This window comes from Aedes aegypti, chromosome 3 (assembly GCF_002204515.2).
Source record: "Aedes aegypti strain LVP_AGWG chromosome 3, AaegL5.0 Primary Assembly, whole genome shotgun sequence".
NCBI lineage: Eukaryota > Metazoa > Arthropoda > Insecta > Diptera > Culicidae > Aedes > Aedes aegypti.
In genome coordinates, this window is record NC_035109.1 from 351,407,243 (window position 1) to 351,424,586 (window position 17,344).

General features: G+C 39.3%; 1 protein-coding gene across 1 annotated transcript in view; it reads left to right on the forward strand.

Moving 5' to 3' along the window:
- The first annotated feature begins 3,258 nt into the window (after positions 1-3,258).
- LOC23687515 (neuroligin-1) overlaps positions 3,259-17,344 on the forward strand; it is an 820,739-nt gene continuing 806,653 nt past the window's right edge. The window contains exon 1 of the mRNA XM_021849531.1: positions 3,259-4,951. The gene's annotated coding sequence lies outside the window, so the exon portion shown is untranslated. The remainder of the gene's footprint in view (positions 4,952-17,344) is intronic.

Genomic DNA, 17,344 nt, shown 5'->3' on the forward strand with positions numbered 1-17,344 from the left:
GACCATTATGCCAAATGACCATTATGCCAAACGACTTTATGCCAAACAACCTAATGCCAAATGACTTTATGCCAAACGGGGTACAATCATAAACCATGCCTAAATAGAAATATTTCTAGAGAATAGATCAAGCGTTTCAAATAAAAATTTTATGGTTAGATTATTCGTCGGTTGCTTTTATTTAATCTATTTTTTGCCTTACAGCGCACTATGGTCCAGAAATCAGTTTTACGCGGAAAGATGCATTTTGAGCTCTAGAATGAAACATTAGATAAAAACGGTCTTCTACAAAGTTGTTTGTATTAGTAAGGCCTTTTGTTTGGTGTTATTGAAAATTGGGGTGGACCACATTTTCATGGAAATTATGTAACTTACTTTCTTATTTGTGGAAATTATATTATACATGCTTCAGCAAAGTTGTAGACCATTCAATTTCAAGCAACTTTGCAAAAAAAAAAAATTTGTATCTCTTAAATTGACCGATTTAAAACTATTTTCCTACGGTGACATAGGGTGGTCCGAGCAAAACTGGTTTTCTGGCTCTAGAGTTTTCAATTCAAATTTCTCATCAAAGTAGTCTATGAAACACTTTTAGAGCTTTGGAAAATGCGTAATTTGGTGAGCGAAGAATCTCTCTATCTCCGTTTGGCAGTTATTGTTGTTTTACTCTCAAAAACATGCCTACTTTGATTGAGAATATCTCTGATTAGAGCAAACATAAAACATATCTTATGACGGCATTCGAAAGATAAAATAAAATTGAATATTATATCAAAAAATTACAAATGTGTTATTTTTGTAACTCTTATAAATTGTCTTGAAAAACAAATATTATTTATCACAAAAACTTTAATAACTTTTGAACTAAAATAGATATCAACAATCTTTTTTGTATGAAAATTTGCGTTTTGTTAAGTTCTAAAAGTCGTTCATAGATGACTTTGACGACAAACTAGTATTAAACAAACTGGAGTTAAAAAACTTATTTTTGTTGGACCACCCTGCGATGATTATGAAAAATTGCTCTAGATTGGTCAAATTTTGAGCTACAGAAAAACTTTTTTTGGCAAAGTTGATCAAAATTTCATGTTCTACCGCTTTGCCTAAGAGTATATACCAGTATTTTTACAAATAAAAAAGTTGACTATATGTTTTGTGTGATATTGTGCACCACCCTAGTTTTAAATGACACAGTATGGAAGCTTACATTTTTAGAAACAATTTTGTAGCAGATCATTTTTGTCTAAAATTTTATTTTCATGCTCAAAATGCAAAATAATAAAAAATACATATTATGAAAATCTTCAAAATAGTTTTAGAGCCCTATCTTTCTTATTTCAGATTTCTCGTCACAGCGGTCTATGAACGACTTTAAGAACTTAACAAAATGTTGATGATATCTATTCTAGTTCAAAAGTTATTAAAGTTTTTCTGCTTAAAATCCTTTGCTTTTCAGGGCATTTTATTAGAGTTACAAAAATAACACATCTGTATTTTTTTTATATAATATACAGTTTTATTTTGTCTTTTGAATGCCGTCAAAAGATATTTTTTTTGTTTGCCCCAATCAGAGATATTCTCAATCAAAATAGGCATGTTTTTTAGAGTAAAACAACAATAACTCCCAAACGGAAGGAGATAGAGAGTTTCTTCACTCACCAAATTACGCATTTTCTAAAAGTTCTAAAAATGTTTCATAGACTACTTTGATGAGAAATTTGAATTGAAAACTCTAGAGCCAGAAAACCAGTTTTGTTCGGACCACCCTATGTCGCCGTAGGAAAAAAGCTCTAAATCGGTCAATTTAAGAGATACAAAAAAATGTTTTTGCAAAGTTTCTTGAAATTGAATGGTCTACAACTTTGCTGAAGCATGTATAATATAATTTCCACAAATAAGAAAGTTAGTTACACAATTTCTATGAAAATGTGGTCCACCTTAATTTTCAATAACACCAAACAAAGGGCCTTACTAATACAAACAACTTTGTAGAAGACCGTTTTTGTCTAATGTTTCATTCCAAAGCTCAAAATGCATCTTTCCGCGTAAAACTGATTCCTGGACCACTGTGCAGCGTAATTTACGCTGAAAACGCTAAGCTCTTGGAAAAAATTCAATTCATCCAAACCTTAAAATCTTATCGACGTTATGATTGATGATAAGATAATGTTTTCGATTTAAAAAGTTTCAGATTTAATTTAGAATATCTCACTATTAAAAATAAAAGTTGTACAAAAGAAAAATTAAAAAAAAAAATAAGTAAGAAAATATTCTACCATCTACAACCGTTTTATTTTGAAATATTCAAAAACAAATACAATGCTAAGCTAAGGCTTGTATAAACCTGAAATAGAGCAGCTTTCTCAAGTGCCATTATAAAGCCAGTTGTGTTAAAATGAAGTCAAAATAAATGTTATCAGCACAATTTGAAGTTCATCATTTTGAGTGGAACAGAAATTTTGAAGCTTTATTGAAGCTCCTGATCTTAATACAAGTGCTCCGCGTAACAATCTAATTTCAAAAACCCCGGTAGCTGTATTGATAGAATATCAATGAAAATTTGCGTACGATATATTTTGAAGTATTTTAAACAAGTTCAAAACATGCCAGTAGGTTTGCATGTAAAAAATTTCCCTGTACATCTCAATTATTTTTCTTTTAAAAATCCTTGCATACAATCTTTAATGAGAAAATCTTCGAAAGAAGAGTTCATTGAAAGATTTTGAACCCACGATTATTTCTTGTTCTACATTTCTTGCACATAAATTTACAGTGTTCCATCGTTGCTCTTTTTGAATTTAACTTTTCTGCGATGCCAGCGCCAAAATTGTCTTTTGCGGCCAGACCGACTTTTCATTTTTTCAATAATACATTTTCTCGCGCGTGAAGTTTTTCTCAATTGAGATTTTCTCAATGTTCTCACCATTCTCGTCCCCCCTTCGTGGCATGGGTCCCGAGCTACATATAAACTCTCCCGTATCTGTCAAAGTTTCTTCATAGCTTCGGGAAAATTTGTCCCGCTCTGAGCGGATGGTTGTGGAAAATCCCAGAGAATATCCAGAGAGAAGAGAGAACGAGTCCACCTTTTGGGTAGTCAGTCCATAATCTCGGGTGTTGTTGATTCCCTTTGCAACGTTTTCCAGCTGGCGCTTTTGAAGGCTGAAGCAAGGTGGGTGGCATTGGGGGGAATGTTTCCTGCTGCACAATCCTTGGCCGTGCGTGCTGCCAACTCGAGCTCAAGGATTTAGTACAACTTTAACTTCGGTCGCGTCGTGTCACGGAATTCTTTCTCGCGGGCGTTTCGACGTCGGGCTTAGGATTTGACGTTTTTCTTACCTCTTACTGGGGAGCGACGAGTTTGTCAATTGGGAAATTTCTGCCAAATGTTTGAGGGAGTCGATGTAACGCGAGTTTAACACGCGTTCGGTTGTGAAGGATGGGGTGGCAGTTCCCAGTTGCGAAAAAATCATTCGGTGTGTGATTTGCCTTGAGGCAGGAAAGCTTTTCGAGTGAGTTGTTTTTGGGGGAGTGGGACATAAAGGGGGCCCTAATCGAGTTCTCGTTAGCGATATAAACCTTTTTGACGAGTTAAGGAACTGCTTTCAGAGCTCAGCTCAGTTGGTGTTTTGCGGTTTACAACAAGCAGTGTGATTGTGGGCACCTTCGACGCGTATGAATTTAATGAATAAGGGATATTTCATTGACTTCCGGTGCTGAGCACGTTCAGCTAAAGGATCTTCTTGCGAATGTCGGATCCAGAGCTTGGGTGAGTGTTATTCAGAGCCTCGAGTGCTGCTGTTATGTTAAATAAAATATGTGAAAAAGTTGTAGTGACGAAGGATTTTGGCGGGAAAAACGCGAATACTCTCGATGGCGTTTCTTGCCCAATTTACGTCTGGGGATGAAACCGAAGAAAGTTTCTGATGCTCTCAACCCGTGAGCTGAAGTTATCCAAGTTAATTTACATGCCGTTGGAATGAATAAGTGAAATGAAATAAAAATGGTAATATCATCAACATAAACAGGCCAGGAGTTTTCCAGCTCGAGTGCCACTAGAGCGAAATTGAAAACCATTTTCACCGTCCGCTTTCATCTGAATACGGAATATGCCCTAAGGGTACAAGAAGTAAAAACATGCTCCGGAGTTCCATACTGGAAGCTAGAAAGGAAGAAAAAACCGTAACCGTGAGAATAAGTGATCTGGGTCGGAACCGGCTAGCGGACGTTCCATTCCCCTAGTGAGATATCGTCCTACGGAGTGAGATAAAGTTTTACTTGCAAAGTTTTGGCACGGAATTAAAAGTGTGACTTGTCGGTTTGATGCGCTACTCAGACCACGCAAATGAATAAGGAATGAAGTGTGCTAGGCGAAGAGGAAGGTCAAACCAGAGATGTCGTCGAGAAACGTGGCCCATTTAGTTCCATTACAGTCTCGGAAATAGAGCAGAACTTTCAACCGAACGTCACGAGGCTTGCACTTACAGCTCAGAGTCAGAGTCTCTGCGAATAAAAAAGGCGGAATGAGTGATGATAAATTGAGTTGTTGATTGCGAAGAAAGTGATATCGAAAGATGCTGCTGCCGTGAAGAAATCAGGTTCAGCTGATGACGACAAGGAGCAAATCCTAATGATGATGATGATGATGAAGATTCTTGGCCGGGTGATGTAGACACGGTAATGGTCCTGTTATCGATCGTATTTTTTCCCCAACACGGTGTGAATTGTTGCTCTGAAGAGTTGGTGCGTGCAAGTTGTTGAGCCTCTGGGCCGGATGAAGGAGGAAACCGGGTGTTCGTCCGGTTTTTTGTTGCCGCCGAAAAAAAGGGTGTGAAAGTTTCACAGACTCCAAGCGTTAAGAAAGGCACCGGAACGGAACGAATCCCAAGGACGTTTTGGATGATGTGTGTTGGCAATTTACCGGCAGTTTCCTGTTGCTGATAGCGTTCAAAAGGTTTGATATGTTCGAATCATTGATTTTTGAGCTTTTATGGGATGAGAGTATATGTTTTGTTAGATTTTCAATTCAAGGGTTTCGATGAAGCTCGTCAAGCAACTAAGGGTGACTTGATTGGTTAATGGAGTGGAAAATGCTGTATTTCCAGATGTTTAGGGTGATGCCTGACAATAATTTTTGATTTTGATTGGCAATTAAATGAATTAAATTTTGATATGGAGAAAAATATAATTAAATCAGAAGAAAAAACAACTTGAATCTGAACAGGATGAATGTGTTTAGATAAGTAGATATTGTATCTTCATGATAAGCTAATATTTATTGATATATTCCCACAATCTTATAGATTAATAGGGTTTATTCACAAATTTCATAACACCAAAAATTGTCATTTTGGATACCCACCTACCCCCTCGTAACGCATTTTGTAAGGTTAATTTTCAAATTTTGTATGAGCTGTAACTTCTTAAGGACACCCACCCACTCCCTACAGCGTTTTGAAATTTGTGAATGGGCCCATATCATGAGTGATACTTTCAGCAAGCTTAAGGTACCCTAGAAGTAAATAAAATCAAATAAGAATCTGGTGTAAAATGGACTTTCAGGCATGGTGGGGACTTTCAAGGGGATATGCCAGTATTTCAACCACTACTGGTAGCTTTCTTCAATGTAAGTTACTCATATCAACTGGATACGCTACTCAAGGAACTCAAATCTACTTTTTTGATTTTTTTTATTGAGATCCCGCTCAGAGAAATTTGGTGGATGGTTTCTTCAAACGCTACGCTATTTGTAGAATTTCCATACAAAAAGTGCTACGAGGAGTTGAGTGGTTGTCAACCATGGCAATTTTTGGCGCTATTAAATTTGTGAATGAAGCTTCGAACTACGAAAGTGGCCGCCGATATTTCGAAATAATAGCTGACGTATGAAATAAGGGAAAATATATGATGAAAATTCTACCGACAAATTTTACGCATCATAATTTACCAGTTCACATTAAAGACACTTACATGAATCAATCCTTTATAGCAGTATGGTCTACATTTTTGCCCGCATAACAAGATACTGCACTGTATCTCATACTATTCAGGGTAATGGCTCATTCGGGGTAATGGGATGGAGCCGATATTGATACATGTAAATCGGAATAAAATAGAGTAGATAATCATTCTATGCCGTAAAAAGCCCCTTTCATAGAAAGTCATTCAATAGGATTAAGAATTTTAAAACATATATCGAAAAATAACTTATTTAAATATTTTATACGGTTGTAGGACATTTCCCAGAAAGTCAAACCCCAGAACGACATTCCCCAGAACAACGTTCCCCAGAATGGGACATTCCCCAGAAAACCATTCCCCAGAATAGGACATTCCCCATAATCGTTTTCATACGTTCTTAACCCCTCTACCGTCAGCTTCATTTTTCACCGCTAAAAAAAATCAAATCGAGATAACTTATTTGTTTCTCTATATTTATGCACCATTTTTCGCAAGCCCTTAAAAAACACTTCTAGTTTAAAAATATGTGTCGATATTGATAATTGATCATCTGGATCCGGAGATATTCCAAAATTCCTTGGGGGACCGACGCGTAGCCATAACCCACGTAAATATCTCAGGCTACAAATTTTTTATCGTATTCGGATATTCACTCCACGGAATTATATATTAATGCGAGTATGTTGTGAAAAAATGAAGCAATTTGGTGCAGCCGTCTTTGAGTAATGGGCATTTATGTTTCTGGTACCACGCTGGACAAATGAAGACCTTGAAAACTCTAAAAAACCTCATATCGTAATTTTTAGATTTCTCCAAGAATACTGAACCTTTTTGTATGATTTTTTCAGAGTAACTCTTTATTACCTGGCATTGTATAGTACACATTTTATTTTTTTGATAAATTGATAAAAAACAAAATGGCCGCCAAAGACATTTTGTATGGAGAATGTCGGTCCCCCAAGGAATATCGGAATATCTTCAAAACAAGATCACCAATGATTAATATCGACACGGATTCTCAAACTAGAAGAGTTTTTTGAGATGTTGTGAAAAAATGGTGCAAAAATATCGAGAAACAAAAAAGTTGTCGCGATATGAATTTTTTTTAGCGGTAAAAAATGAAGCTGCCGGTAGAGGGGTTAAAGAGTGGAAAAAATACATTTGGTCCATTAGGTTTTTTTTGTCGTTGAAAATTTACCTACTGAATTGATTCGAATTCCCAGGAGCTTCAAATTCTGGACACAGACGTCAATTTACCCAAAATATTATTTTGTCAAAATCATTATTATGGATCTCAAGCGAATAAAATCGGAATTGAGTCCAAAAAACATTTAAAAAGGCGAGTGTTTGCTTCCCTTGTCTCAGGCAAACCATCTAAGGGGGCGTCCATAAACCACTTGATCATCTATAATGGGGCATGGTTCGGTTAAAGACCCCGGTGTCTGCTTAACATGCTTGTGCTACTGTTGTTTCCCTAAATATCATCACCCCGAAAGCCAGCTCTCCGAATGACCAATTTCCCCGAATGAATCGTTTCCCCTAAAAGTGATGCTGTTCGGACAAGTGCAAGAATAGTCTTTATGAACTGGGTGCTGACTAGAGAGTATCATAAGCAACTAAGAGAAGAAGATAATACAGATTATAAGGTTATCCTCTACTAAATACATCTTGCTAAAAATGCAGATGATGGTGAAACTCGAAAGAACCGCCTGATGACCGGTTCGTTCACCACCTTGAAACACAAAAAGTTAAGACATTTATAAGAGCTAAAAACTTTTCGGGGAACTAGGCTATTCGGGGAAACGGGGTGTTCATGGCACTGGCATTTGGAGAAAACGTTCGGGAAAACGATTTTCAGGGAATCGACATACGGGGAAAAGTAGCACATCTGTTTAAGATAAGCTGTTTTTACATATGGTCGGTGTTCAGACAGACTGAACCAAGTGCTTTTTAATGGTCTCAGAAAAACATTCCAAAGGCATAAGAAATATCAAAATATTTGCATTATTTCTTGTAATAATGGAACTTATCTATTTGATGATACGCTGGTAACAAAATAATATCGGAAAATTCAGAATTGATGTAGTTACTAACATATCTTTAGAACGCCAAAATATCATTTAGTCTGGTCCGTCTGAACACCGACCTTATGTCACATCATGGTTTATAATGAAACTTGACGCGAGCTATTGGATTCTCATTGTTACTATTACTTCTTTTGAAATAATATTTGTATTTTCAAAGAGTGATTTGTATCAGTGTAATATTCTTTGTATGTACAAAATAAAAAAAATGAAGTTTGTTATTTTTGCTTTAATAGCATATTCTCCTTTTTTAAATATATGCTGTGCGTCGTAGGTTTATTGTCTTCGTAATTCTGTAGATTAAGGAAACACATTTACACTAGAAAATTTCTCTAGTCTTTAGTAATTTCCTTTTACAGCAAAACTTATTAGCTGATCATATTTCCGAACATAGATGGCGTTGTATTTGATTAATTTCTTGAATTTTTGATTGCAGGCGTCATCGAATTTAGATTTTTTTAAAGCAGTTTTTTTTTGTTCAAAATAAAATTCATAAATATTACTCCATTCATAAATATTACTTCATTCGATGCATTGGATTTTGTTTTTTGACCATTTACCACATTTGGATGGGTGGTCAGAAATTGTAACACTTTCTGTGCAGACAGAGCGAACCAAGTGTCAAAAAGCAATAAACTCATTGATTATTGCGTTTTTTTTTTTTGAGTCGATTTAAGAGTCCGATAGAAGCTTTTAGTAGTTCTATAGTACCGTAATCCAGGGTAACATTGATCATTTTTTGAATTTTTCGCTCGAAAATACAAATGTTGCAAATTTTATATTTTTAAAACAAGTACTGCCATCCATAGCTCTTGACTATTTACTGTATTGTTTTTTTTTTTGAAAGGTCTAAGCTTATTTGAAAAATGTGTTAAGCGATTTTTTATTAAGTTCATATGGGGTAACATTGATCACCTATGTAAACAACACTCGCTAATATTGAAAATGTCGTTACTTACTTAAATCGTGGCCTCTGAAGCCGAATATGGCGACCAAACGCTTACAAATCATTAATTTTTTTAGCAATTTGAAAATTAAAAACACCTCGAATCACGGAATACGCCTAAGGGTAGGCTATTTCCTGAGTGAATTCTACATTCTGAACAGTAATTCGTTAATGTTGCCTAATTGAGCATACTTATGCAAGTTTTGACAACGGAATCGTTTTCGGCGATGCCATTTTTTAGTAAGAATCGCATTTTTCTGGTCCATATCGTTTGCAGAATTTATGTGAGACATGAATCTTCGGTAGTGTCATCCTTAACCATTGATATCATTGTTTCGAAAAGTTGACAAATTTACGCATAAGGTAAACGCAATTTTCGTAAATATCTTCACTTTTATTAGCTCATAAATATAAGAAATAAAAGCACCATTCGTGACTTGGAAATGTTTGGTCAATAAATGATGATACGATTTTTTCACGAGATGAGTCATGCCGATCAATGTTACCCCGCTGATGAATGATACCCTGGGTTACGCCTAGTCAACATTTTGGTTGGTATAACTTTTGTTATACATCATTCTATATGAATCAATTCAATCGTACAGAATGCACAAAACGGCTATATACCTACCAAAGTGGAGGCTATATGCGTACTTGGCACGATTTTTTCGAACTTTCTGCGATCAGATATACGATGCAACAAAATTTGGATGAAAATAAAAAATCAGTGGGGGTTGTGTACAAGACACGACCGCATGACGTTAACTACGCCATTTAATTTGCTGCATTTGTATTATAGTCAAATGTCATAATTGCAACCTTCCTTTAGTTATAATCCAGAATGTAATGGTTTGTGAATTTAGAAAAGATATATGTTTAAAATAAAATTTTGCGTAAGTTAATATTTGAATCATTCCTTAACAATAGAAAATATATTGCATCCCAACTGCACAGCAGCAGCGTCCTCGGAAACATTTTCAAATTGCCGTATTATCAATTATTCGTAATAAATCAATTGTTGTATGCTGCTATGAGATGAATTAAGAAATTATAGCAAGTATGTGGTAAACACATTAGGGAATATTACACAATTAACTCTTTAAAACACATTTGTTGGCTCTGGTAAGGGCCGAATGAATTGTTGAATTTGCGTAACACGGACACATTTTGGCGGCTTTGGTCGATTTTCTTCAGCCATCTCGAACAAATTAAAGAATATTACACAATCAACTCTTTAAAACACATTTGTTGGCTCTGAAAAGTGCCGATTGAATTGTTGAATTTGCGTAACACGGACACATTTTGACGGCGCACTGGTTGCAATCTTCCTCGCCCGGTGAGATTTTCGGTGCTGATGACGATGCGTGCTTCAACAAGCGGCTTTGGTAGATTTTCTTCAGCCATCTCGAACAAATTAAGGAATATTACACAATCATCTCTTTAAAACACATTTGTTGGCTCTGAAAAGGGCCGATTGAGTTGTTGAATTTGCGTAACACGGACACACTTTGACGGCGCACTGGTTGCAATCCTCCTCGCCCGATGAGATTTGCGGTGCGGATGACGATGTGCGCTTCAACAAGCGGCTTCGGTCGATTTTCTTCAGCCATCTCGCACAAACAGCTTGCCTCTGGTAGCGAGGAGCTGAGCAGGTTTGCAGGAGCTCTTACCAGCTCGAAAGCGAAAACAGAATGAAACCGAATTCATCGAAGAAGGGATGCTTTATACCCTTAGAACAGCAGGTGATGCTCCTCCTTTCAAATTCTTCGTTTTCTTATCTGGGAAATAGGCTATATGAAACTGATGTCTGGGTAAGGGAATTACAAGATTAGCATTATGCTGTTATTGCATCCCGACGGCACTGTAGTAGCGTCTTTGGAAACATCCTCAAAATGCCGTATTGTCAATTATTCGTAATGAATCAATTATTGTATGCTGCTATGAGATGAATTAATAAATTATAGCAAGTATGTGGTAAACACATTAAGGAATATTACACAATTAACTCTTTGAAACACATTTGTTGGCTCCGGAAAGGGCCGATTCAATTGTTGAATTTGCGTAACACGGACACATTTTGGCGGCTTTGGTCGATTTTCTTCAGCCATCTCGAACAAATTAAAGAAAATTACACAATCAACTCTTTAAAACACATTTGTTGGCTCTGAAAAGTGCCGATTGAATTGTTGAATTTGCGTAACACGGACACATTTTGACGGCGCACTGGTTGCAATCCTCCTCGCCCGATGAGATTTGCGGTGCGGATGACGATGTGCGCTTCAACAAGCGGCTTCGGTCGATTTTCTTCAGCCATCTCGCACAAACAGCTTGCCTCTGGTAGCGAGGAGCTGAGCAGGTTTGCAGGAGCTCTTACCAGCTCGAAAGCGAAAACAGAATGAAACCGAATTCATCGAAGAAGGGATGCTTTATACCCTTAGAATAGCAATCAAATTCTTCGTTTTTTTTATCTGGGAAATAGGCTATATGAAACTGATGTCTGGGTAAGGGAATTACAAGATTAGCATTATGCTGTTATTGCATCCCGACGGCACTGTAGTAGCGTCTTCGGAAACATCCTCAAAATGCCGTATTGTCAATTATTCGTAATAAATCAATTATTGTATGCTGCTATGAGATGAATTAAGAAATTATAGCAAGTATGTGGTAAACACATTAAGGAATATTACACAATTAACTCTTTAAAACACATTTGTTGGCTCCGGAAAGGGCCGATTGAATTGTTGAATTTGCGTAACACGGACACATTTTGGCGGCTTTGGTCGATTTTCTTCAGCCATCTCGAACAAATTAAAGAATATTACACAATCAACTCTTTAAAACACATTTGTTGGCTCTGAAAAGTGCCGATTGAATTGTTGAATTTGCGTAACACGGACACATTTTGACGGCGCACTGGTTGCAATCTTCCTCGCCCGGTGAGATTTTTGGTGCTGATGACGATGCGTGCTTCAACAAGCGGCTTTGGTAGATTTTCTTCAGCCATCTCGAACAAATTAAGGAATATTACACAATCAACTCTTTAAAACACATTTGTTGGCTCTGAAAAGGGCCGATTGAGTTGTTGAATTTGCGTAACACGGACACACTTTGACGGCGCACTGGTTGCAATCCTCCTCGCCCGATGAGATTTGCGGTGCGGATGACGATGTGCGCTTCAACAAGCGGCTTCGGTCGATTTTCTTCAGCCATCTCGTACAAACAGCTTGCCTCTGGTAGCGAGGAGCTGAGCAGGTTTGCAGGAGCTCTTACCAGCTCGAAAGCGAAAACAGAATGAAACCGAATTCATTTTATTTTTTAATTAAAATGTATCTTTATTTTCTTGTTTGTCTTTCTTACAACTATTTCACATTTGAGGGATTTAGCTTAGCTTTTCATCTCTGAGGACTTTTGTTAAAGGTAACATTTTTGTTTGTTTGCTAGTATTTTGCAAGTGTTCGAATTATCGCCTTAGCGATTTGTTTTGTTTGGAAACTTAACTTAAAACTAACCTATCTCTTAACTATTTACAACATTTACAAAAATCTATTTAACTAAATCTACTATTTACAAAATATACAGGGAATTGACAAGTTCATATTCTGAATTGTCGCATTTACTCTTGAATTTGTTCAAATGCTTCTGAATACGTTCATCAATGGGATCTACCCCAGCTTGTTGATGAACTTCCACCGTACGGGTGTCAAAAGGAAGATTTAATATCATTTTCAAAGTTTTGTTTTGAGAAACTTGTATTCTACGCTTGTGAGTGTACGCGCATGATTCCCACACTGGTATTGCATAGTCAATAACAGGTAAAATTATCTGTTTATACACTGTTAATTTGTTCCTTGTTGAAAGCCTGGATCTCCGGTTTATCAAAGGGTATAGGCATTTGACGAGAGTTTGGCACTTATTTATTGTTTTGTCAACGTGAGAACGGAAGAGGAGCTTCGCATCATAAATGACACCTAAGTAGAGGACTTCGGGAGACCAATCGATTTTTGCTCCAGCAATTTCCACTTTGCAATTTGCAGAAGGAATTAATTTTGGAGATTGTCGATGCAAGAACATAATGGCTTGTGTCTTGGACTCATTAATCTTGATTTTCCACGATTTAGCGTAGTTCACAAAGACATCAAGGCTGCGCTGAAGTTTGTTTTTGAGTTCATTAGGAGTTCTTCCTTTGACGGTAATCGCTGTGTCGTCGGCAAAGAGGAAAATACCACTGCCATCAGGAAGACGAGGGATGTCGGAAGTGTAGATATTATATAGTATTGGCCCTAAAAGGCTACCTTGTGGCACACCAGCTGGGATAGGAAACTCCTTTGAATTTTTTCCATTCAGCGAAACCTTAAAATGTCTTTGGCTAAGATAGTTTTGGATTATTTTAACGAGATAGGTTGGAACATTCAGGCTAACAAGCTTGCAAACCAAGCCGTCATGCCAGACATTGTCAAACGCCTTTTCAACGTCTAACAATGCCATGGCTGTCGACTTGGATACCGCTTTGTTAGACCTGATAGTGTTCGTCAATCTTAGTAGTTGATGCGAAGTGGAATGTCCACGACGAAAGCCAAACTGTTCAGGCATCATGATATTGTTCTCCTCAACTACAGCAAGAAGACGGGTAAGAATTAACTTCTCGAACAGTTTGCTCAGGGATGGTAAGAGACTGATAGGTCTATAACTGGACGATGACGTAGGATCCTTTCCCGGTTTGAGGATTGGGATGATTTTTGCTAGTTTCCAATCCTTGGGAAAGTAGCACAGCTCTAAGCACTTATTGAAAACATGGCAAAGGAGTTTGTAGGCTTTGTTGCTCAGTTTTTTCAATACTAGATTGAACATCCCATCGAATCCAGGAGCTTTCATATTTTAAGGTGTTTTACAGATGAGCAAATCTGTTCGAGAGTTATTCTTCTTTCGGGCGGAACGACACAATCAGCATTTTCTAGGTGGACAATGCAATCAGTGACCCTATTTTCGAGCGGACTAACGATATTTGCACCCAGGTTATGCGACTTTACCAAATGTTCACCAATTGCATCAGCTTTCTCTACAGGTGTAATGAGTAGGTTGTCCTGAACTTTGAGGGGAGGAATAGGTCTTGGTTTGTTTTTAAGAACCTTTGAAATTTTCCAGAATGGCCGTGTAGAGTCGCCTAACCCTTCAAGTACACTTGCAAATCTCGTATTTCTAATATGCTCCATACAGAGAGCGTGTGCTTATTTAGTGCCATCATTTGGAACTTTTTATCCAGACTACCAGTTCTCTGAAACTGGCGTCTACAACAATTCCGGAGTGTGATTAAGTATTTAGTGTGGGAATCAATGCTTACGTACTCACCCCTAACAGGAACTCTTCTTACACATTGTTCGTCTGCAGTGTTGATCGCTTGTTGAAGAACCCCCAGCGTGGCATCGATGTCTTCGGTGGTTGCGATGACAGGATCCTCTTCGATTAGACCATCCACTATACGTTGGAAGGCCACCCAGTTCACACGATGATAGTCCTTACGCTGTCTGAGAGGAGCGGCCGCAGGTTCAGTACTCACTTCGCATACCACCGGTTGATGGTCGGAACTAAGGTCGTTGATGGTGATAGGCTTGGTCGTCGCTTGATTCGCCAGGAAGAAGTCCAACGTTGATGGAATACCAGCTGGCGAGACGTAAGTTGGGTCGTCAGGGTACTCAATGGTGTAGTAGCCAAGTTGAAGATGGTCGAACAAAAGGCAGCCATTTCTATTCCTCCGATGGTTCCCCCAGAACTCATGACGGGAATTCAGATCACCACCAACAACAAACTTGGCAGTGGTTCGGGTGATTTTGGCGAGATCATTTTTGAATTGCTGGGAGGTTCCGTTGTTATCTTGACACTGCCTCGGACAGTAGACTGCTAATACCTTCAAGTGCCCAACGGATGTTGCCACTTCGACTCCAAGGCTTTCGATGACAGTAGTGTTGAAGTGCGGGATGATGGAGAAGGTCACACTGTTCCTTACGAGAATCGCCACACCTCCCCCTGATGAGCTGCGTCGATCCAAACGAACAGTGCTGTATCCTTGAATCGAGAAGGCGTCTTTCGGTGTTAGATGAGTCTCACTGATCGTAGCCACATCGATGTCATGTTCTTTTAGGAAGATGGCGAGTTCCAGCTTTTTCGCTCGTACTGAGCGAGCATTCCAGTTGAGAAGCTTGATGGGTTTACGGTCCATATTTGATGACGATGTTAGCCAGAGCATTCAGCTGTTCAGCTTTGGTTCGGCATGAGTAGCAAGCCGCGGTGATTTCCATGAAAATTTTCATGAGCTCAGCTGTAGAGAACAGCTGATGGTTAGGCTCGACCTGGGGTGGAGGATCGTTGACCACGCTCGCATACGTCCTGAATCCTGCAGGGGGGGAGGGTTGTCGATGGAAGCTCGCATCCTGTCCATTTGAGCGTTGATTCGTTCCTAATGGAGGGAACGAGTTGGGAGAATACTCCGGCAGCTTCGTTGGCTTCCTTCCGGGTTGGTTGGTTGTTGATGCCTTCTTTCGGATCTGAAGAAACTCAGCCCGCTTAGGGCACGATCGATCGGTTGCTTGATGCTGACCCTGGCAGTTGGCGCACCGCAGCTTGGCTGTAGCTTCCTGCTCACATTCGTCGGTATGGTGCGCGTCTCCGCATCGATTGCACCGGCTGTACATGTGACAATTTCTTGCGCCATGGCCAAAATGGAGGCAGTTTTGGCAATGTGTCACATCGTTTTTCCGCTGGCGGTACATCTCCCAATGCACCACAATCCTGTCGACCGTCCGAACTTGCTGGAGCTGCTTGAGCGTAGTGGATCCCTTGGGGAAATGGATCAGGAACTGCGTGGCCTTGTGACTTGGTCCTTCTGCACGACGGGACATTTTGTACACGCCAACCGGTTCCAAACCGATTTCGAATTTCAGCTGCTCCTTCAGCGAGTCCGGGTAGCAATCCGGCAATCCTGTGAGGACCACCTTGAATGGTCGGGAGTCTGCACGGTCGTGTGTGTAAAACTCCGCGTTGGTTGTTGCCAGAAGGGATTTCACCTTTTCGTAGTCCGCTTCAGAGCTGCACGTCACCTTCGTTCCGAACCGGGTGATCTTGAATACCGGACGAACGTCCGACTCGTAGATGGTCTTCCGGAGATCCCCGAAAGAGTGATTGACCACCACTAACGGAGGCAGCTTCAGCCTAGCTGGGGCCGCTGCCTGGTCGACTGATGTTTTGATTGCTTCCGCAGGGGTCGCCTTATGACCAGCTGCATCGTTCGTCTCTTCCGCAAGCTTCAACCTGACAGAGGTCGCCAGATGACCATCTGCTGGTTCCTTTCCATTCGCAAGCAATGCGAAACGGTTTCCCGCGAGTACCGAGTCACCGTCCATAGCGTCGTCCGACTTCTTCCGCTTCTTCGTGTGCTTGTCCACACCCGACACAGTCGCCGACTGCGACATTTCCGCAAACAATCACTTTCCAACTAGTACTTTCACTTACTTTTACTAACGATACCGCGCGCGCCAACAATCAAACTTTGATCGAAACCGAATTCAACGAAGAAGGGATGCTTTATACCCTTAGAATAGCAGGTGATGCTCCTCCTTTCAAATTCTTCGTTTTCTTATCTGGGAAATAGGCTATATGAAACTGATGTCTGGGTAAGGGAATTACAAGATTAGCATTATGCTATTATTGCATCCCGACGGCACTGCAGCAGCGTCCTCGGAAACATCCTCAAATTGCCGTATTGTCAATTATTCGTAATAAATCAATTATTGTATGCTGCTATGAGATGAATTAAGAAATTATAGCAAGTATGTGATAAACACATTAGGGAATATTACACAATTAACTCTTTAAAACACATTTGTTGGCTCCGGAAAGAGCTGGTTGAATTGTTGAATTTGCGTAACACGGACACATTTTTGCGGCTTTGGTCGATTTTCTTCAGCCATCTCGAACAAATTAAAGAATATTACACAATCAACTCTTTAAAACACATTTGTTGGCTCTGAAAAGTGCCGATTGAATTGTTGAATTTGCGTAACACGGACACATTTTGACGGCGCACTGGTTGCAATCTTCCTCGCCCGGTGAGATTTTTGGTGCTGATGACGATGCGTGCTTCAACAAGCGGCTTTGGTAGATTTTCTTCAGCCATCTCGAACAAATTAAGGAATATTACACAATCAACTCTTTAAAACACATTTGTTGGCTCTGGAAAGGGCCGATTGAGTTGTTGAATTTGCGTAACACGGACACACTTTGACGGCGCACTGGTTGCAATCCTCCTCGCCCGATGAGATTTGCGGTGCGGATGACGATGTGCGCTTCAACAAGCGGCTTCGGT